Here is a 23,707-nt window from a genome sequence, read left to right as displayed (position 1 = left end):
TAACCTTTAAATGTTTATAACATGCTGTTGTAGGAAATACTGTATTCATATAAAATAAGACATTGTTTTTTAAGACATTGCATTTCTCTGCGACAGACCGGGGCGAGAGAGAAAACGAGAGATTCCCGTTCGTTAAAGGGTGAGATATAGCATTAATACCCTTTATTTAATTCTAAATCTTTAGTATAGACCTTTTAAAACATGCTATAATTATTTAAACATTTTTACTATTCCTTTCTTACAGATAAAGGGCCCGACTATAGGGTTAGCCCTGACATCCATCCGTCTCCAATTCACCTTCGTCAAGACAGTCTCTCTTGCACATTCCATCAAGTCTTCGTAAGTTTTCACTCCATGGATAGATCAAACATCTTGCATGTAGACCCTGGATATGTCTTAAGGATAGAAGCGGCCAGCGACGTAATTGTTCATGATTTTGGAAAAGACTGTCCAGCTTATTCATCAGGGTTATGAATATAGGGTAATCACGCCGTTTAAAGCTAAACACTGGCATAAAAAAAGTTTACATCCTTGCAGGCTTTGGAAAATACATATGAACTGACAGATTTGGTCGCATTTGTACTTTCATATTGTTCACATGCTAAAATAGTCACTTTGGAGTCGGGGCTATACGCCATTGAAGAGATTCTAATGGCTTCCAAATCACCGTGCCCAAGCTCTTCCAAAGCATAGCTTGGCAAGGTTGCACCACTCAGGGCCTGTTCAATTTGACAGAGCGCTAGACGTATCTTAAGCCATTTTCTCATATCCAGCACAGGAAAAAATTCCCGGGTTTTGCATGATAAAGGGGGTTGGGACCGCTGTCTGTGAAAACCTTCACAGTTGAATCGTCAGGTTGGAATATGTAACTCATATGTCCATCACTCGTATCCATAACTCCTTTAAAACATCCAGGGGCCTCATACAAAAGGTCCTCGATGCTTTTATCATTGGGTTCATGACAAGAGGCGCATAGCACACCCAGAATTGGCCTAGGAGATCATTTTCTGTTTAATGTTCTGGGTTTATTTTTAAAGTCTTGTTTAGTGTTCTGGGGCCGCATGTGTTGTTCTGGGTCTTATTTATAATGCGTCTTCTCCCAACCCAATACCCCAGGACAGTCCTGATTCATAGACAACAGCCCTAAAAGCAATAAAATAGGGTTTGTGGGGCAATCCTCTTTGAAATGTTCAAACACACCCCCCCCCCCCCAGTTCAACGAGTTCCCTACACATCAATCACCATGACAACTTCAAAGGAATGGATGCAATATATGCATGAATTAACACACACTCTAACACGTGACAACAGGAACAGGATGCACTTATATGGGCATAACCACGTGATAACTTCCCGCCAAGATGTTCTGACCGGATGCCCATATTTGGGCATGCACACGTCATCCGGACATAGGGACATAAATCAAACGTTTGACGCATGCCGTCTACTGTATTCTCTCTGCCATGTAGTATGGCAGGGTTTGTGTGTAATCATAAAAACATTGTCAAAGTGATTTTTATAGGCTCTAAGCTTGATCTGAGGATGCCATTTTTTTGCCCCGTGTTCTCCCGCATCTTCAAAAACATGCGATGATGTTGAATCAATGTGGAAAACTGATTGGATTTGCAAAAAGTCATCAACGAATGGGAATTTTGTATTTTTTTCAACCAACTATTAATCTAAATCCAATGACATGGTGATATTTTTATTGATTTCACATTGTATTTACGTTAGTTGAAAGAAATACAATTTTCCCCCTTGGTGTGGGCCAACCAAATCTTGCCCCCAAAAGACTAGAGCCGTCCCTGATTGCAGTTAGAGATTCAGTTTAAATCTTGATGGCTACCAGGCTACGAACGGATGAGTTTGCAGGAGGCATAAACTACTTTAAAGCCCTTCCACGATTCAGTATGCTGTGAAATCATATGTTGTTAGCCTCCAGTGTGGGTAGCCTACCTGCTGAGTTTGTTGAGGTGGGGAGTAAAGTGTTATGGGGACATAGTTAAGGTAAGGTACAGAGAAGTACTTTAGGGAGTGAGATCTAACAACTACATCTCTAATTCCCACTAGAAGTTAGAGCCCTATGCTATTCCCACTGTCTGGCCAACTGTAATGTTTCTCACATCCTGACAATATTACAATCTTGATTGTATAGCTGCTGTAGTCTATCTATTCAACATAACCTCCACCCTGCTCTCCATATCTCTGCTGTCTGTCTGTGGACTGTGGATACTGAGAGAATGATTTCACCCGGTGATGCCTCAGTGCCTCCGTCACCATACAATATGTTGCATTGTCCATTAGGCTTAGAGAGAGTGAGAGACAGAGAGAGAGAGAGAGACACAGGGACTGGAGTCATTGTGTGGGCTAAAACTGTCCCCCGAAGACTCAGCGCAATTACTCTTCCCTCCACGTGCTGTGTTATCTGTTCCCTCGCACATCAAAGCAATAACGTCTTCAAAAGGGCAAAGGCAGACAGGGTTCTCTTCAGGGATGCAGAGTGGGCCAGCTTCAGGGAGGGTCTGTCAAGACACATTATCGCCAAGAATTAACAAGGAAAGAAAGTCTGCAGAAGACAATTTCTCCACAAGACAACCAACTAAAGGGTTTACTGCAGTAACAACCTGCAGCAAAATCCGTGGGAGCGAATGACCTTACATGCAATCTAGATAGCACCGTTACGGGCACGTGACTTACGTGGAAATTGTAAATGTTACGCCAACAAAATGGCCAAACACTAATTCATGTCACGGGCATCGGACACATAAAATTGGAGATAGAGACGCTCAAAAATGCTTCCTTGACACAGAAAGAATAGTGGTGCCCACACGGAAGGGAGATAAATTACTTGTTCCCTCCCTGTCCTTTCCGTCAATGTCCTCTGACTGGCTGCCTGTCCTGCCTGTCCGCGATATCTAGATGTTTTTCTGTGATTTGTGACGGGGAACACTGACAGATCCTAATTTTGTCAAAGCACTCCTGTCACAGCCGATGATGGTAATGTCTGGTAAAGAAAAGTATTCCCCCTGTTCCACTTCTACGAAGGTTTCCAATAAACACAGGTTTATGCAGGATGGTTTGCCTTTTACGATAGTGGACCTGGCCCTGTAATCACAGGGAATTTGTGGTTTGAGATTGAATGAAAACATTTGACTGAGACTGTTGACTGAAAAAAGGAACTTGGAGCACTGTCAGTTGTGAATTGTGTCTGCCGGGGTTGTAGGCTGTGTAGTTTGAATTGCAGTTGAAAGAGGTTAGTGATTCCCAACTGAGCCGAGTGAATGCCAATTGCTTTGACCCAGTGCGGCGGGATATGTTGCTATGAAACAGCAAAGAGATAGAAAACCAACATTTGAAAGAGTCTGTACAATCTATTTGTTCAGGGTAGCCAACCTTTCTATTTCCAGAATAGAACTGATTTAGTAGTGCTTTGATGTGACAGTGTAATATAAAGACGTTCAGTGTATGTTTGCAAGTGATGCCGCCCATATTTTGGCATATGAATACCCAACCCAGTCCTACAGGTGGGTATAGAGTAATTCTTTAGCATTATTGATTTGTTACTGTCTTACCAGCTTGAGTAATGACGGTGATTAGGGGGCCTATTTTCTTGATGATACAGACATTAAGGACAACGGTGGGAAGGAGGCTCAGTAGGCAACAGATGTGTGTGTGTGTGTGTGTGTGTGTGAGTGTGTGTGTGTTTACATAGCACCTCTCTCTTCCACCTTTCTCTTCTCTCTCTCACCCTCTCTCTCTCGCCTTCCCTCTCTCACTCTGCTTAGCACGCATGAGGTTTCTACACTGTCAAAGCTTTAATCTGGCTAGTTCCTGGACCACAGTTTAGGAGAGCTTAAATTGAAGGAAATCCAACAATACCTCTCCATTCTCCCCGCATCCTTTCTCCTCCCTTTGTGAAACCACCCTGAGACCCTTGGAGCTATGCCCAGAATAAAAAATGTCAACCTCTACTAGATAAATACACAAAATGCTTCCCTCTAATTAGCCTAAGTACATTTCCAAAGTAAATGTCCATTGTGTTCTTTTTAAAACATCTCCAGCGTGGTCACTTTGGACGCATTACAGGCATTACGTTGAGGGATTCTCCCACTCATGCTTTTGAGAACATTTAATAGCAGCTTAGGGAATAAATTGGGTTAAGAGATTTTCCCCCCAAATCTCTTATCACTCACAGAGAAAAGAGAACGACTCAATCGACGAGTCTATTAATTTCTCAGATGATGGAAAACTGCTGACAAGTGCACAAGAGTCTTCATTGGGAAGTGTTAGAGGATAAATACGGCCTAATTATTTTTGTTTTGAGGGGAAGTCTAGTCTTTTTCAACTACTTAAAAGGTTGACGCTAATTAGCATTGAGGTCTTGGAAAGAGATCTGATGCAAGGTTGAAAGTCGAGGAATTTTAATCAAGTACTGCCATGTGATGTGCGTTGATGACCAAATATCCAACACTACTGAGTATATTACGAGTGGTATACCTCTGATTTTACCATCGCCTTTCCTTAGGGGCATTGGTATTTGAGGGTCAGGGCAACCTTAGCCTTCCGAAGTCTGAGCACTATTGACTTGATAAACAAAGGAGTTTTGCAGAACAATGATGATTGAATCAATTGCTACTTATCTCCTTTTAACTCACACTTGTTAGACCAAGCAGACAGCAGAAGCTCAAGACTTTCAAATAAAAATAACCTGCCAATTGTTTTGTTAAAGCATTGTGAATGTGAAAGCCAAGCACTCTTTTCACTTAGATGTGAATGTCGCTACTCACTGAGGGGAAAACAATTTAGCTCTTGTTAAATATGTTTCCTACAATCTGTATAACTGCTACTTACTGACTTATTTTCTTGGTTGCATTTGAAACAAAGAACAGTTATATTGATACCAATGGTTTGATCCACGGACAAGAAATATATTATTATTTTGCATAATTTCATTCCATTCCAATCCGTTTACCCTTTTATTCTCTGTCATGTCCATGTAGTTGTTTCTGAGGTTTGCTCGCATTAGTGGATCATTTTAGGCCAACGTTGTGCAATAATTTGGGACATGTAGCCTATTTTTGAATCATTATGGAACTCAGACTACCCATAGCAGGAGCCTGGCTCATGGTTCACGATGACTGGACCATTGTAGATTTATAGGATTTTGTTCAACCCATATTGTACACTTTTTTCCACCTTCCAATATTTAATGCGTTGAACTTGAATATGGCAACTTTCAGGACGAATCAAATCACTGTATTTTCGATTGATCAATATATTTTGTACGTAAAGGGTCTCCAACCCTGTTTATGATTCATACGTTCCTTACCCTTTGCCTAAATAATTTACAAGATCAGAGTATTTTTTTATTTACCAGTTGGTGCTGAAATGGAGATGAATATATTTAGATGGCTTTCTTTCAATGATATATTCTCAACCCGTTCTCTCTATGTATTCTAGAGAATCTGTCAACACATTTTTTACTAAAGGTACACCGCATTTAAAGTGATGGCTTAAGAGAAATGTACTGAAACCCCTATTGAATGCAAACTCTATTAAATGCAAACTAAATGCAAACAAGAAAACCTGTTGTTCAGCAAGTGGGAGGGTTTTCAGAGGTTGAATGAAATATATTCAGCGCGCGCAAGGGAACCATGCCTGCAAAGCTTGTTAGGCACCTGCATAAGTCTAAATACCAACTACTGAGACGTAAGCAGGAAAGGAGTGCTTTTCCAAAAAATCAGGCCCCATGCATATTAATGTAAATAGAATAAAAATAGAACCCTATTTTTCCCCATACATAAACACAACCACCCACCCAACCCAAGAGTGTCACTTCCAGCCAACTGTCATTGTCACTCCCAACATGATGGCTGACATATATCAAAATATCATACTACACCGGCTCCAATGCGCTTCGGATGCGGCAGGGCCTGCAAACTATTACAGACTACAAAGTGAAGCACAGCTGAGAACTACCCAGTGACACGAGCCTACCAGATGAGCTAAAAACCTTCTATGCTCGCTTCGAGGCAAGTAACACTGAAACATGCATGAAAGCATCAGATGTTCCAGATGACTGTGTGATCACTCTCTCCGCAGTCAATGTGAGTAAGACCTTTAAACAGGTCAACATTCACAAGGCCGCAGAAACCAGATGAATTAACAGGACGTGTACTCTGAACATTCGCTGACCAACTGACAAGTGTCTTCACTGACTTTTTCAACCTCTCCCTGTCTGAGTCTGTAATACCAACATGTTTCAAGCAGACCACCATAGTCCCTGTGCCCAAGACCACTAAGGTAACCTGCCTAAATGACTACTGACCTGTAGCACTCATGTCTGTAGCCATGAAATGCTTTGAAAGGCTGGTTATGGCTCACATAAACACCATTATCCCAGAAACCCTAGACCCACTCTAATTTGCATACCGCTCCAACAAATCCACAGATGATGCAATCTGCATTGCACTCCACACTGCCCTTTCACACCTGGACAAAATGAACACCTATGTGAGAATGCTATTCATTGACTACAGCTCACCGTTTAACACCATAGTGCCCTCAAAGCTCATCACTAAGCTAAGGACACTGGGACTAAGCACCTCCCTCTGCAACTGGATCCTGGACTTCCAGGTGGTAAGGGTAGGTAACAACACATCCGCCACACTGATCCTCAACATGGGAGCCCCTCAGGGGTCCGTGCTCAGTCCCCTCATGTACTCCCTGTTCACTCATGACTGCACGGCCAGGCACAACTCCAACACCATCATTAAGTTTGCTGATGACACAACAGTGGTAGGCCTGATCACCAACAATGAGACAGCTTATAGGGAGACAGCTTATAGGGAGGTGAGACAGCTTATAGGGAGGAGGTCCGAGACCTGACCGTGTGGTGCAAGGACAACACCCCCTCCTACAACATGATCAAGACAATGGAGATGATTGTGGACTACAGGAAAAGGAGGACCGAGCACGCCCCAATTCTCATTGACGGGGCTGTAGTGGAGCAGGTTGAGAGCTTCAAGATCCTAAACGTCCACATCACTATCAAACTAACATGGTCCAAGCACACCAAGACAGTCTTAAAGAGGACACGACAAAACCTATTCCCCCTCAGGAGACTGAAAAGATTTGGCATGGGTCCTCAGATCCTCAAAACGTTTGACAGCTGCACCATCGAGAGCATCCTGACGGGTTGCATCACTGCCTGGTATGGCAACTGCTCGGCCTCCGACCACAAGGCCCTACAGAGGGTAGTGCGTACGGCCCAGTATATCACCGGGGCCAAGCTCCCTGCCATCCAGGACCTCTATACCAGGTGGTGTCAGAGGAAGGCCCTAAAAATGGTCAAAAGCTCTAGCTACCCTAGTCATAGACTGTTCTCCCTGCTACCGCATGGCAAGTGGTACCGGAGCGCCAAGTCTAGGTCCAAGAGGCTCCTATATCGCTTCCACCCCCAAGCCATAAGACTCCTGAACAGCTAATCAAATGACTACCCAGACTATTTGCATTGATGCTGCTACTCTACCTACATGTGCATATCACCTCAATGACCTCGACACCGGTGCCCCCGCACATTGACTCTGTACTGGTACCCCCTGTATATAGCCCCGTAATTGTTATTTACGTAATTTGTTATTCTTAACTCTTACTTTTTTGGGGTAATTTCTGTAATCTCCCTGTGCCTTTCTGGACATCAATCTAAGGTGTCATCTCAAAATCCAGTGTATTGAACAATGGCAGTTACAGCAGTACTTAGTAGATGGAGCATAAATCTCTCATAGGGTCGAATCCTAACTCCCAGTGTCTGACCTAAGATCCTCTGGAGATAGAGATGCTGTCGAGGTATCAAAATACTTTGCTTTGAAGTCCAATAATGAGGATGACTTCTTCCGAACATAGTTGGCTCTGTTAATATGCTAAGGCAACATTATACAGTTCCTCTCACTGAACATGAATCAGAAAACAAAACAGACAGCGTGATTGACAATACGGAATCCATTGATTTTCACCAGTTTGTTGAAATATATTGATATACATGATTGCTGTCAGTGAATGTGCTGTCAGTGAGTTTGTGTGCATGTGCGTGCGTGTGTGTGTTTATTCGCAAGCACGCATCTTCTGTTTTGAGGTTTTCTGAACACAAATTACTTTTGGAACACAAATTCAATTGGTGGATCAAATTGAAAATGAGCACAGGAGTCAAATTTCTTTGGTTTCTGATTACAAATGTTCTAATGACAAGTGTGTCTCACGTATTTCCCCATTTGCATTTGATGGCATCAAATCTCATGCTTTGCCAATAAAAGCTATATGTGGAAATGTGAAGGCGCCCTATGGGTTGCTTCTCCTAATTCTCCCCTGAAACAATACGTCTGGTTGTTATGGTTCTTATGTATTAGGGTTGTACCATTTGCACCTCCATACTTACCGTAGTTGTGCCGCAGAGCATCATGGGTAATATGTGTGTTGAGATGAGCACCAGGAAGCCTTGAATTTGAGTGAAGTCAGGGACCTGGACGCCTGTTAAGACTCCCCTCCATTTGATCTCGGTGCCACTTAACCAGATGTCCAGCCAATATGTCTGGCGCCTTTGTGGCGCCTGCCAAAGACTGTGGGAATAATTGAAAAATAGTGCGCATCGCGCTCTGTAGACCAGGGCCTGTTTGACTCCCTCTACAGACACACACACACACACACACACACACACACACACACACACACACACACACACACACACACACACACACACACACACACACACACACACACACACACACACACACTGTTTGCAGCTGAGCCCCTCTAAGATGTGAAGCAGTAGGGGTGGGTTGCCCTGAGAGGCTCTTGCTGGGGCCGTCGTCCCCAAACTGCTGCAGGGTGGGAGACACTCAGCCTCAGGAGAGGGGAAGAGGGGGAGGAGGAGGGAGAAGTAGAGAATAGATGTGGAGGAAGAGACAGGGTGTGTGTGGCAGGCACACAAATCCACACACTGCAAACATGTGCCTAGCAAATAGAGACAGATTTTCTTTCTTTAATTTTCCATAATTATTGCTTCCATGTATTGAGGACTATTGACATCAAATTATGTATTTCATGAGAATTACATCCTTCAGGAAAAATGTGAAAGGATTTCACAGCTTGTCTGCTATAGCTTGATATTACAAATAAAGCCCCTTTGAATGTTTCCAACCAGTAAGAGCTCAATTGGGATGAATGGGCCTTGTTATTTCTCTTTTTCTCTTCAATCCCTCTTAATTTACTGTTGTGTTGGAAGATATGGGTCTCCTCATTAATCAAGAAGACAAATGAACCTTAGCAGCCTCATAAACGAGAGACAGGGACAGAGAGAGAGAGAGAGAGAGAGACAAATGGAGAGAGAGGGAGAGAAGATAAGGAGAAAAGAGAAAAGGGAGGAAAGGAGTGGTAGAAACAGTCAACTCTGATTAGCCTAATTTACCTTGTTCTTTGGTGACATGGCTAATCGTAAGATTCATTAAGTTGATATTCAAGACTCCCATGTTTTGTTGTAAATGTCAATAAAATGGCTTCCTGTTTGAAAAGAATCAGAGATACCATTGAGTAATCAATTACATCTCCAATCAAACCGATACAGTACTAATAAGTTATATTAACTTGTTTTTTCAATGCCATTCATATTAACCTCACATTAATTCATTTTACGCAACAGGTTAGGTAGGAGGGCCATAGGTATTTTTTATTTTTATCATTTAAGAAGTATCAGACCTTGAAATAACCTTGTTACATAAATGTTTACTCCCCAATGTGTTATTTACAATACAACACTACAAGTAGCTGGAAATTGTGGAGGAGGCTGCCTAATGTGAGGCAAAGAGTGAAGTGGATGTTACTGTCTGTATCCAGGTTGGCCACTAGAAGGAGCTCTGGTGCCTGATATCTCTCCATGTAATGTTCAGATGGATAGAAGTAGATGGAGGTATGAGTATGTTTATGTAAAAACACCCTCTAAACAGCCACCTCCATTGTTTGCGGTGCATTATCTCACACATGTCTCTGATATAGGTCTCTATTCAATCTGTATTGCTGAAGCTGGTTTTAAAGATTGCACAATAGAAATGTACGGGTATTATCCAACTGAGCAGACATACTGTATGCTGCGTTTACCATGAATGCAGTCTCCGCTAACGCAGGAACATTTCCTTAAAATTTCAATCACGCTGTCACGCTGATTGTCTGCGATACCGATTGAATAGAGCCCATAGACAGCTATAATGCATACATACATCATTGCCTGGATTGGTCTATCTCTGATCATTTGAAACCAGTGATAATCTCTAGTCATTGAATATAGGCAATTGAGTACCAAGGCAAGAACCCTACCTCCGCACACATGTATGTGTACATGCATGTATGCACACTGTAGTGTATGTGTTAGAAATTGATGATTACATCTGATGCAATAAGGCTAACATGATAAACTGGTCCTGTTTGAACTGTAGATCCCAATGTGATATACATCAACATCAGTGCTAAAAATATCTACATTAGATGTAATTACTAACAGCATGTGATATCTGTATCTGAATCAGGTGTGGTAGTTTGTCCTCGTCAGACAGGATGGATGTAGTGTTAGACCCTCAATGTCTAATAATACTTCTAGGATCTGAGAAGAACTCCCATCCTTTATTGGTTGAATGTACAGCGAATAACATGGAGGGCAAAAATGGCTGATAATGCATATAGGGGGGAATTCTGACCTGAGTTAAGCGTGCGCGTAAATGGAACATATTTCCTGTGTTTTATGCACTTTTCTCTCTGTGTATTCTGATCTTGAATTTAAGCAAGAGAATAGCATGCCATTCATCCGCTATTCATTTGGGGTGAAGATCAAAGAAATGAAGGTGTGTCTACAGATACGCCGTATTCTGACCTTCACTTAATTCCCTCATAATTCCGCCACCTTTACTCTCAATGAATACATTTGAGCAACCTGTCTGTTCCAAGTGAAACACCTACTTTATTTTTTCCAATAGAAATAACCCCATTCTCCATGCACTGTAATTTACAAATTGATAAGAGCTATTGATAAGAGCTAGGTAAATGAGTAAGCCGTTTGGATAAGGGGATAGCAAATATGAATGACAATTGTTTCATCTATTTTACCTTATGATTGCGAAGACACATGTGAAACCAGTCGTATGGCAGCAAACTGAAGCATATCAACATACCGCCTTTTCCACAGTGAAGTTGATGAAATGCTGGCCTTAACTTACAAGGATGAAAATTGGATACCCAAGATATAGGCTTCTGTAGCCATGCACAAATGACAGTACAGCGCCAAACCTACAGAGTTGACTACGATTTCATGAATGTTTTAATCATACAGACTTTTCACTGTATTTTTTTAAGTGTGTATTGATTTAAATATTAGCCATTACTGGTAGCCACTGTCAGTTATACCCATATATACACTGCTCAAAAAATAAAGGGAACACTAAAATAACATATCCTAGATCTGAATGAATTAAATATTCCTATTAAATACTTTTTTCTTTACATAGTTGAATGTGCTGACAACAAAATCACACAAACAGTATCAATGGAAATCAAATTTATCAACACATGGAGGTCTGGATTTGGAGTCACACTCAAAATTAAAGTGGAAAACCACACTACAGGCTGATCCAACTTTGATGTAATGTCCTTAAAACAAGTCAAAATAAGGCTCAGTAGTGTGTGTGGCCTCCACGTGCCTGTATGACCTCCCTACAACGCCTGGGCATGCTCCTGATGATGTGGCTGATGGTCTCCTGAGGGATCTCCTCCCAGACCTGGACTAAAGCATCCGCCAACTCCTGGACTGTCTGTGGTGCAATGTGCTGTTGGTGGATGGAGCGAGACATGTTGTCCCAGATGTGCTCAATTGGATTCAGGTCTGGGGAACGGGCGGGCCAGTCCATAGCATCAATGCCTTCCTCTTGCAATAACTGCTGACACACTCCAGCCACATGAGGTCGAGCATTGTCTTGCATTAGGAGGAACCCAGGGCCAACCGCACCGGCATATGGTCTCACAAGGGGTCTGAGGATCTCATCTCGGTACCTAATGGCAGTCAGGCTACCTCTGGCGAGCACATGGAGGGCTGTGCGGCCCCCCAAAGAAATGCCACCCCACACCATGACTGACCCACCGCCAAACCAGTCATGCTGGAGGATGTTGCAGGCAGCAGAACGTTCTCCACGGCGTCTCCAGACTGTCACGTCTGTCACATGTGCTCAGTGTGAACCTGCTTTCATCTGTGAAGAGCACAGGGCGCCAGTGGCGAATTTGACAATCTTGGTGTACTCTGGCAAATGCCAAACGTCTTGCACGGTATTGGGCTGTAAGCACAACCCCCACCTGTGGACGTTAGGCCCTCATACCACCCTCATGGAGTCTGTTTCTGACCGTTTGAGCAGACACATGCACATTTGTGGCCTGCTGGAGGTCATTTTGCAGGGCTCTGGCAGTACTCCTCCTGCTCCTCCTTGCACAAAGTCGGAGGTAGCGGTCCTGCTGCTGGGTTGTTGCCCTCTTACGGCCTCCTCCACATCTCCTGATGTACTGGCCTGTCTCCTGGTAGCGCCTCCATGCTCTGGACACCACGCTGACAGACACAGCAAACCTTCTTGCCACAGCTCGCATTGCTGTACCATCCTGGATGAGCTGCACTACCTGAGCCACTTGTGTGTGTTGTAGACTCCGTCTCATGCTACCACTAAAGTGAAAGCACCGCCAGCATTCAAAAGTGACCAAAACATCAGCCAGGAAGCATAGGAACTGAGAAGTGGTATGTGGTTATCACCTGCAGAACCACTCCTTTATTGGGGGTGTCTTGCTAATTGCCTATAATTTCCACCTGTTGTCTATTCCATTTGCACAACAGCATGTGAAATGTATTGTCAATCAGTGTTGCTTCCTAAGTGGACAGTTTGATTTCACAGAAGTGTGATTGACTTGGAGTTACGTTGTGTTGTTTGTGTTCCCTTTATTTTTTTGAGCAGTGTATTATCACTTCAGTGTTAGTTTCCTTACATTCCGTTACATCTTTAATTGACCTTTCTTTCCTCTATCCCATTCGTTTGCTTGTTCCTGAGGATTGCTAACAATAGTGGATCATATTAGGATGATGTATTACAAGCTGTGCAATCATTTGGGACATGGAGCCTATCTGAATCATTATGGAGCACAGACCATACGTAGGAGTTTAAACCTGGAGCCTGGCACATGGTTCACAACGGCTGGACCGTTGTCTTCACAGTTCCATGGTCATTGAGGATTATTAGGGTAGATTTGTAGGAATACTGTTCAAACCCTATTCTACACTTGTCTCACCTTCCAATGTCATGTATTGAGCTATTGAACATAACTTTCAGGATGAATCAAACCGCTATTTTTAATTCACCAATATATTTACTGCATAAAGTCTCTACAAACTGCTTTTTAAAATGATTCATAAATACTTTCCTAACCCTAAATAATATTCAAGATAAGAGTATTTTTTTTAATCTACTGTACCAATTGGTGCTGAAAAGTAGATGAATTTGCATACGTGGCTTTCTTTCATTGATCCCTAAGTGAGTCTGTTGGGAAAATTCAAATGAATGGTACAGCAAATTTAAATGGATGGCTTTAGATGCAGTAAATGTACTGAAAACCCTATTGAATGAAAACTCGATGAGAAAATCTGTTGGCCAGCAAGTGGAAGGGTTTTCAGCAGTTGAATTACATTAATTCAGCACGCACAAGGGAACCACGCCTGCAAAGTCCATTACGCAGCTGCATAAGGTAAGTCTGAATACCAACTATTGAGAACTGTGTAGGAAAGGCCTGTGTAAGAAAACATACATTTCCTAAGTATGAATCAGAAAAATAACAATTAAGGTATCATTTCTGTGTAAGCAAGCACACAGGACTCACTCTGCCTAAGCCCTAGTGTGTGAATATCACTCTCCGACATCCGTTCATGTCAGCTCATTGTGCAAAGAGCATTCAACAACAACAAAAAATGTCCTCTCAGCTCCTATGGGTTCGGAGCAGTGCACCTTAGCATGGGTTCCTTCCGGGCACTGTGAAGGGTAACACCTCGGCATCCTGAGTCGGTCTTCCTCATTGGTGCCACTCATGAGGAGCTGTTGATTTATCACTCTCAGTAAAGAGGGCGAGACAGATGGTGCTTTTCTTCCTGGGTTGACCTTTGGTTGGCCGCACCTCCGTTAGCATATAAGCGTTAGCATATCAGGTGAAAGGTCAAGGTGTTGAAGGGCCAAGGGTGTAGTTTAACATTTGAACCTCATTCTTTGGCTAATGCTGCTCTGACTAATAGTTATTGTAGAACTAGATCAAATTCAGAAAAAAAACTGATGTAGTTTAAACTCAAATCGATCTGGAATTGTTATCACCCCATTTCTTTTTGATGTAAGCATATCAACTATATCAACTATTAGTATACTCCATGCTAGTATTGTCCAACTGCGAATCAACAATGATTTCACAACAAGTCTGGCAGTAACTAAAACCCAGCACACTTAGCAATATGGGTTGTTTGTTTACATGTCCTCACCTACTATAGGTACTAGACAGTAAACAAACAAAAAGATTACCCACTACAACAGACCTGCTACAACCCACCACATAGTAATTCATTAAATTGAGTAGACTTGTAAAAAGTCTTGATTTTCTTCCAGTAAACCATTTTATTTTAAAGGTGTTTGAGTGTAAATGTATGTGGAACATCACTAGTGGCCCCAGAAGTATTTAATGATTAATTCAGCAGTTTAACCTGAGGTGGTGTTAAATTGAAAGTTTTAACTAATTTCATTAGATGCCCTCATTATACATGCACTGACAAACTTTAATCAGAATTAAAGCCGGATTTACCTAGCTTTAGCTCGGTTATTGTTTTTATGGATATATTTCTTACAATGGGGTTCATGTTAAACAAAGAGTGGAAAAGTTAAGCTGAGTCAATCCTAATTCACCTGCCGTGAGAGAAAGGTACCCTTATTGTTCTCCGGTAAGTTTGGTTTCCATGGAGAAAATGACAGTTGTCCCTCTAGACAGACACCTACAGCACACTTCAGTTATTAAAACGAGAGAAATCATACAAATAAACTCGAATGCTAATCGACATGCAAAAACAGAACACTTCATTTTTGACCCATGTGAACTCACAATGCATTGATATTCTGAAAACAATGTTTTAATTGAAAAGTTTGGTAACGTTAGAGACACACTGAAGACAAACAGCTAAAAGCAGCAGATTTCTGCGGTGTGCTGGTTGGCGACAAATGATGGCAATTCAACATGTAGAATCATCCGGAAATGATGGACAATATTCTGGTCAGAGGTTATATTGTTGTGGCAACCCGCTGCTTTTATCCGTTCATCTTCGTGGTGTGTCAGGATGGTAGGAATTGTGAGATTTAGCCCCAAAAGCCAAAATGCATTCTTGTCCACCACAGGTTGAGGTTTCAGCAGATTTAACCCTATATTATCTGTCACACCCTGACCATAGTTTGCTTTGTATGTTTATATGTTTTGGTTGGTCAGGGTGTGATCTGAGTGGGCATTCTATGTTGGATGTCTTGTTTGTCTATTTCTATGTCTGGCCTGATATGGTTCTCAGAGGCAGGTGTTAGTCATTGTCTCTGATTGGGAACCATATTTAGGTAGCCTGGGTTTCACTGTGTGTTTGTGGGTGATTGTTCCTGTCTCTGCACCAGATAGGACTGTTTAGGTTTTCACATTTCTTGTTTTGTTAGTTATTTCATGTCTAGTTCCTTTATTAAAGAACATGAATAACCACCACGCTGTATTTTGGTCCGCTTCCCCTTCACCAGAGGAAAACCCTTACAGAATCACCCACCACAACAAGACCAAGCGGCGTGGTAACGGGCAACAGCAAAAGCAGCAGCAGGAGCAGCGTAAAAAGGACTTCTGGACTTGGGAAGAAATCCTCGACGGGAGAGGACCCTGGGCTAAACCAGGGAGTGTAGCCGCCCCAAGGTGCAGCAAGAGAAGGAATGGACATGGGAGGACGAACTGGACGGTAAAGGACCCTGGGATCAGCCTGGAGAATATCGCCGCCCCAAGGAAGAACTGGAGGCGAAGAAAGCGGAGAGGCGCTGGTATGAGGAGGCAGCACGGCGACGCGGATGGAAGCCCGAGAGTCAGCCCAAAAAATTTATTGGGGGGAGGCTCACAGGAAGTATGGCGACGCCAGGTAGGAGACCTGCATCAACTTCCTGTGGTTACCGGGGGGCTAGAGAGACCGGGCAGGCACCGTGTTATGCTGTGGTGCGCACGGTGTCCCCAGTGCGGGTGCATAGCCCGGTGCGGTATATTCCAGCTCCGCGTATCGGCCGGGCTAGATTGAGCGTAGAGCCAAATGCCATGAAGCCAGCTCTACGCATCTGGTCCCCAGTGCGTCTCCTTGGGCCAGCTTACATGGCACCAACCTTGCGCACAGTGTCCCCGGTTCGCCTGCATAGCCCAGTGCGGGCTATTCCACCTTGCCGCACTGGCAGAGCGAGCGGGAGTATTCAACCAGGTAAGGTTGGGCAGGCTCAGTGCTCAAGAGCTCCAGTGCGCCTGCACGGTCCGGTCTACTCAGTACCACCTCCACGCACCAGCCCTCCGGTGGCAGCTGCCCGCACCAGGCTTCCTGTGCGTGTCCTCGGGCCAGTACCACCAGTGCCAACACCACGCATCAGGCCTACAGTGCGCCTCGCCTCTCCAGCGCCTTCCTCCTCTCCTGCGCTGCCTGAGTCTCCCGCTTGTTTAGTGCTGCCAGAGCCTTCCTCCTCTACAGTGTTGCTGGAGTCTCCTGCCTGTTCAGCGCAGCCAGAGCTGCCAGTCTGCATGGACCAGCCAGTGCTGCCAGGTCTGCATGGAGCAGCCAGAGCTGCCAGTCTGCATGGAGCAGCCAGAGCTGCCAGTCTGCATGGAGCAGCCAGAGCTTCCAGTCTGCATGGAGCAGCCAGAGCTTCCAGTCTGCATGGAGCAGCCAGAGCTTCCAGTCTGCATGGAGCAGCCAGAGCTTCCAGTCTGCATGGAGCTGCCAGTCAGCATGGAGCAGCCAGAGCCGCCAGTCAGCATGGAGCAGCCAGAGCTGCCAGTCAGCATGGAGCAGCCAGAGCTGCCAGTCTGCATGGAGCAGCCAGAGCTTCCAGTCTGCATGGAGCAGCCAGTCTGCATGGAGCAGCCAGAGCCGCCAGTCAGTATGGAGCAGCCAGAGCCGCCAGTCAGCATGGAGCAGCCAGAGCTGCCAGTCAGCATGGAGCAGCCAGAGCCGCCAGTCAGCATGGAGCAGCCAGAGCCGCCAGTCAGCATGGAGCAGCCAGAGCCGCCAGTCAGCATGGAGCAGCCAGAGCCGCCAGTCAGCATGGAGCAGCCAGAGCCGCCAGTCAGCATGGAGCAGCCAGAGCCGTCAGTCTGCCAGGATCCGCCAGTCAGCCAGACTCTTCCAGATCCGCCAGTCAGCCAGACTCTTCCAGATCCGCCAGTCAGCCAGACTCTTCCAGATCCGCCAGTCTGCCAGACTCTTCCAGATCTGCCAGTCTGCCAGACTCTTCCAGATCCGCCAGTCAGCCAGGATCTTCCAGATCCGCCAGTCAGCCAGGATCTTCCAGATCCACCAGTCAGCCAGGATCCGCCAGTCAGCCAGACTATTCCAGATCCGCCAGTCAGCCAGACTCTTCCAGATCCGCCAGTCTGCCAGACTCTTCCAGATCCGCCAGTCTGCCAGACTCTTCCAGGTCTGCCAGACTCTTCCAGGTCTGCCAGACTCTTCCAGGTCTGCCAGACTCTTCCAGATCTGCCAGTCTGCCAGACTCTTCCAGATCTGCCAGTCAGCCAGACTCTTCCAGATCCGCTAGTCAGCCAGGATCTGCCAGAACCGCCAGTCAGCCAGACTCTTCCAGAACCGCCAGTCAGCCAGACACTTCCAGATCCGCCAGTCAGCCAGGATCTGCCAGAACCGCCAGCCAGGATCTGCCAGAGCCTTCCTCCTCTCCTGTGCTGCCGGAGTCTCCCGGCTGTCCGGCGCTGCTGCCGGAGTCTCCCGCCTGTCCGGCGCTGCTGCCGGAGTCTCCCGCCTGTCCGGCGCTGCTGCCGGAGTCTCCCGCCTGTCCGGCGCTGCTGCCGGAGTCTCCCGCCTGTCCGGCGCTGCTGCCGGAGTCTGAAGAGCCCCTCTGTCCCGAGCTGCCCCTCAGTCCAGTGTCATTAAGTAGGGTCGCCGTGGCCAGGAGGCCACGGAAGCGGACAAGGTGGGGGACTAAGACTACGTTGAAGTGGGGGCCACGTCCAGCACCAGAGCCGCCACCACGGACAGATGCCCACCCAGACCCTCCCCGATAGGTTCAGGTTTTGCGGCCAGAGTCCGCACCTTGGGGGGGGGGGGTACTGTCACACCCTGACCATAGTTTGCTTTGTATGTTTCTATGTTTTAGTTGGTCAGGGTGTGATCTGAGTGAGCATTCTATGTTAGATGTCTTGTTTGTCTATTTCTATGTCTGGCCTGATATGGTTCTCAATCAGAGGCAGGTGTTAGTCATTGTCTCTGATTGGGAACCATATTTAGGTAGCCTGGGTTTCACTGTGTGTTTGTTCCTGTCTCTGTGTCTGCACCAGATAGGACTGTTTAGGTTTTCACATTTCTTGTTTTGTTAGTTATTTCATGTCTAGTTCCTTTATTAAAGAACATGAATAACCACCACGCTGCATTTTGGTCCGCTTCTCCTTCACCAGAGGAAAACCCTTACAATTATCTACAGACTCAATATCTTACCACTGAGACCATGCTCCATAAGTGGCCACTGATCCAATCAGAGGGTGCATGGCAACACCAGGTGTAAACTGGGTCTTAGTTGGTTCTACAGCTTACTAAAAGACACAAACTACAGAATCCTTAGATAAATGTTTTTGCTCTATATTCAGATCATATCACAGGACTTTTATTGGAACTTCATTGGCCCTAATATTTTTGCACCTCAGGCCAGTTTTACCTCACAAAAGAGTTACAATGTGTTTTCACAAGGAGAAAAATAAAGAATTGTAGATACAATTAACTGTCACGTTGTATAAATGATTGGAAACAGGCGCAGGAATTCATAATAGTGGGGTTTAATACTCCACCCAAAATATACAACATGCCATGAAAGGCACGGGGACGAAGCCCAAAACAAACATATACAAAAACACAGGGATGTAAACCCAAACAAAAGAACAAGGTTAAACCTCTAATAAATACACGGGACGAGACCCATAATAACAAGTGCACAACAATAACAAGCAGCATGAAAGCTGACACAACAAAGCACAGGTTGTCACAAGACCAACAGACATGGGAACAATAACTGACAAAAAAAATTGTAAACAGAGGGCACATATATACAATTACTAATCAGGGGAAATGGGAACCAGGTGTGCGTAATGAAACAGTTCAGTGCCGCCTAGAGACCGGTGACGTAGACCTCCAGAGCTGGTGCACGGAACGAGCAGCAGGAATCTGTGAAGTTAACGTCCTAAATGCTTTCAATTCAGAGTAAGATACATTTTTGGCAGACGGGTAAAGAGATTCCTTGATTTACTACCATCTCCCCTGCTCGAACCCTCTCTCTATGTGACATTAATATGAGTAACAAATGAATAATGCAAAAGTGTCATTATGAGTACAGGATCATGCTGCCTTTTTCCTGAAATTGATATTGGGGGCTGTAAATGGTGGAGCAGGGTGACTCAGTCCATTACAAAGCCGCAATGGCTACTGTGGCACTCGTTATCAACTAAAGAAGTGATGCAGGCTACCAATGGGGAAGGAAAGGGGCATTGTTACAGTGGTTGAGGAAAATTACTAGATAGGCAACTCTGTTTACTTGCCTCCCAAAGTCTTCATAGAGAGGAGCCCGTTGTAATAGCAGAGTAGGTAAACAACAACTTTTCTGTCCCCTGCTAGCTTTGAAAAGGACAGATACATTTTTGATGACAGGTTATGATTGGAAAGTGAGTCAGGCAGGCAGTCAGCTTTGGATACTCCGGCTCCGATGGCACCAACAAAACATTGTGTCCCTAAATTTAATTCTGTAAATAACCTTTCAAAGCAAGCTTCTCTAATGTTTGCACTTACCACCATTGCCCATTATTTCCAATGTGCAATTATTAGCACGGTGGTGATTGCGCTGAGGTAATTGCAAATTAAGTGGGATGCTTTATCTCAGCAATTTGTGTCCAACCATAAACCCGCGGAAGTATAATTTCAAATCTGACTGTTTTGTCCCCTCTCCATTTTTCTTACACCTACATGTAAATGTCAGAATGAATGGCTAGTCTATTGACATCCCAAATTCGGGGCATCCATTGATGTTTCAATATTGTTAAGGGTTTCTAGCACAAATATCCCATTGTAATGTTGCAAATACATGTTATTTTGTGTGGAATCCTCACACCCTGTCAAGCAGACACAAGGCCTTCAGTGTAAACGTTTTACCATAGGTTCTATGGCTTCTTCGTGCCTACATTGTTCTCTATCTGTCACAGTTAGTCCACTCTCAAGAGTTATTTTTTTTTTAATTTTACCTTTATTTTACTAGGCAAGTCAGTTAAGAACAAATTCTTATTTTCAATGACGGCCTAGGAACAGTGGGTTAACTGACTGTTCAGGGGCAGAACGACAGATTTGTACCTTGTCAGCTCGGGGGTTTGAACTTGCAACCTTTCGATTTACTAGTCCAACACTCTAACCACTAGGCTACCCTGCCACCCCAGTACACAGTATGTAATGTACATAAAGCATCATTCCCATTGTCATTATCATAATTCTGATTTCATGATCATCCCCACCATCAGCAGTCGTATTACCACTAGTTCAGTCTAATGGCCTACACTCATGCGTCAAACACAAAGGCTATAGCAAAATAAATAAACAAATAATAGCTACCGTGCCTATTTTCCCTCTCATTTCACATGCCAGGTTATATTGTCTTCAATGTGAACGAATCTACTTCCCCATTCACAAAATTATGGGCCTGTCCTCATATTAATGGGGATATACAGTATATAAAGTCATTACTAAAGGAAATAATGGTGTCAGACAGGAGATTGTATTATAGGGTGAAGGATGGTAACAGTTGTGAATGAAAAGCACATCTTGTTGTTCTCACCAGGTTGCAGGCTTGGTTTAAACAACGTAACACATTGGAAGAAGTATTCATTATTACATTTGTATACAGACATATAGGAGTATAGGAGTAGAATATGAAACATGGATGTGTTCTGAGAAAGACTTTGTATTTAGACTGTACTCTCCTGCGCTAAGACAAAAATGTGCAATGTCCCACATCTCTAGCAATTTTCTGCTTGTGAGCAGCCATGAGATGTATATTTACTTGTCTAAGGGAACTTTTAAGGAATCGTTTTAAAACCTCTCAACCGTTTGATGTCTCGGGGTAAACAAACAAACACACCAATCAATGACATGCCTAGTTACAAATAACAGGTCCATGGTGTGGATTCCATTAAAACCGCTAGAGTGATATTATGACAGAAATCGTAAACCAACTGAGGCAAAGTCAAGCATTGCCGCCTAATGTCTGTTGTTGCCATATATGGTCAAATTGATGCATTAAGGCACTGAATGGCGGTATTGGAAAAGCTTGAAAGCTTTGCATTCAAACAAACCAATTTAAGACAGAAAAGCCAGCGACAGATCATTAGTGGGGTCCATGGGTCTGTCATGGATCACAGACATGTAAAGAACATGCTATGTTGATCATATCTCCCAGACAGAGCAAGCTGTGAAGACTTCCACTCAAACCCAAATGCAGAGTTTCTCGCCCTGCTCATCTTTAAGCACAATTTATTTCTCAAAAACAAAACTGTAAAAACAATGAGCCAGACTACAGAAAAAAATTCTGGTGGAGGAAAACAAAGAAATGATTGCTGTATTAACTTCTAGGTAAGTGGATCTGGCTACATTTCACAAAATAGCAATGACTCAAAGCAACTAGGAGGCACAAATTACAGCATGCAACTTATGTCCAGTGAAAAAAGCTTTTAACAAACATTTGCTCCAGTTACTGAGTTTCAATTACACATTGTATTGAATTGTTACAAAGCAGCATCAACAGAATAGGTTTAGCTAAATTATAACAAAGTGAAATAGGACCCTGCTGCATTATTTAAGTAATGGTGAGACAGGACAAAATATTTAAAAATAGACTATGATCATTTGAGCGAAACAAATTAAATCAAAACGTGAAAAGGCCAGCATATAACTTTTTCCTTCCAGTGATTGATAGTGTTGAGCCGCAGAAATACTCTTGTTGAGTTCAATAGACAATTCCACCTACCCATTTTCCTCTCAAACTGAAGCAATTTTGATAATCAGCATCCTTTCTACCTCTTGACCCTTAGTGAGGAATGTGTTGACGCTATTAAATCAGTTGAAATTCTTCCCCCCTCACACAGCATCAGTGGTTTGATTTAGATATTGGAGAGGGAAATTCTTGCTCCATTTACTGTATGGCCATAATGCAACTGATATAGTTATGTATACTAACAGTCACAATGTTCAGCATTCCACCAGTTTTGATGATTTTTTGTATATATGCATGCCAGCATTAAGGATAAAGCAAACAAGGAAATAGTAAGCACTTTGATATTCTAAGTGTTAACAATAGGGTCAAATCACAGTCAGAAATCTGAGTGAAAAAGGACACGTTGGGAAAACATGCTCATGCAGTACTTCTGTCCTTCCAGGCAAGATAGATTCCAGGGAACTGGTGCTCATGCCTTGACATGAAATCTCCTAGCAACACGTGTGGAACATTCTGGAATCCTCCTGACAGGGGTCTTCATGTTTGGCACGCCCCGCTTCTCCTCCACAACCACAAGTGTCTCCATGTCTCAGGACAGCAGATGATGCCACATGACATCTGTGCTGGGCTCTGGCAGCCAACTAGCAGATAGGCTTCTATCAGGGGCACAAGGTGACTTTGAGCCCTGGCAGAATGACAAGCCGGTGCAGCATCCTTGCTCAGGCAATCAAAAGCCAGGGCGTCATACAGACAACAACCCAAAGTCAACATCTGCAGTAGGCTGTTGCGAGAGATTGCCACTGAGAGTTGAAGTGAAACCTCACCATAAGACATCTTGAGTGCGGGGTCAGCAGTAGTGAGAACTGCTGTGTGCTTTGGAGAGATATAGACCTTGAATCCATCAGTGTCAATGTCACAATTTCTTGGAAAAGGGAGAATAACTCAACATATACTGCACTGACACAAATGACTGATGATTGGTTGTAAGAAATTGATAAGAAGAAGATTGTGGGAGCTGTGCTGTCAGATTTCAGTGCAGCCTTTGATATTACTGACCATAACCTGTTTTTGAGAAAACGTATGTGTGGATTCAGAGCTATCTATCTAATAGAACTCAGAGGGTTGTCTTTAACGGAAGCCTCTCTAATATCAAACATTTAGGGTGTGGTGAACCGCAAGTCAGCTCTCTAGGCCCTCTAGTCTTTTCTAGTTTTACCAATGACCTGCTTCTGGCATTAAACAAAGCCTGTGTGTCCATGTATGCTGATGACTCAACCATGTGCAGTGCCGTGGGAAACTATTTGTCCCGTTCTGATGTTCTATATTTTTGATACGGAATGTTATCAAATCTTCAACCAAAACCTAAT

Source organism: Oncorhynchus masou, chromosome 11 (genome assembly GCF_036934945.1).
Source record: "Oncorhynchus masou masou isolate Uvic2021 chromosome 11, UVic_Omas_1.1, whole genome shotgun sequence".
NCBI lineage: Eukaryota > Metazoa > Chordata > Actinopteri > Salmoniformes > Salmonidae > Oncorhynchus > Oncorhynchus masou.
Note: the sequence above shows the minus strand (reverse complement) of the source record.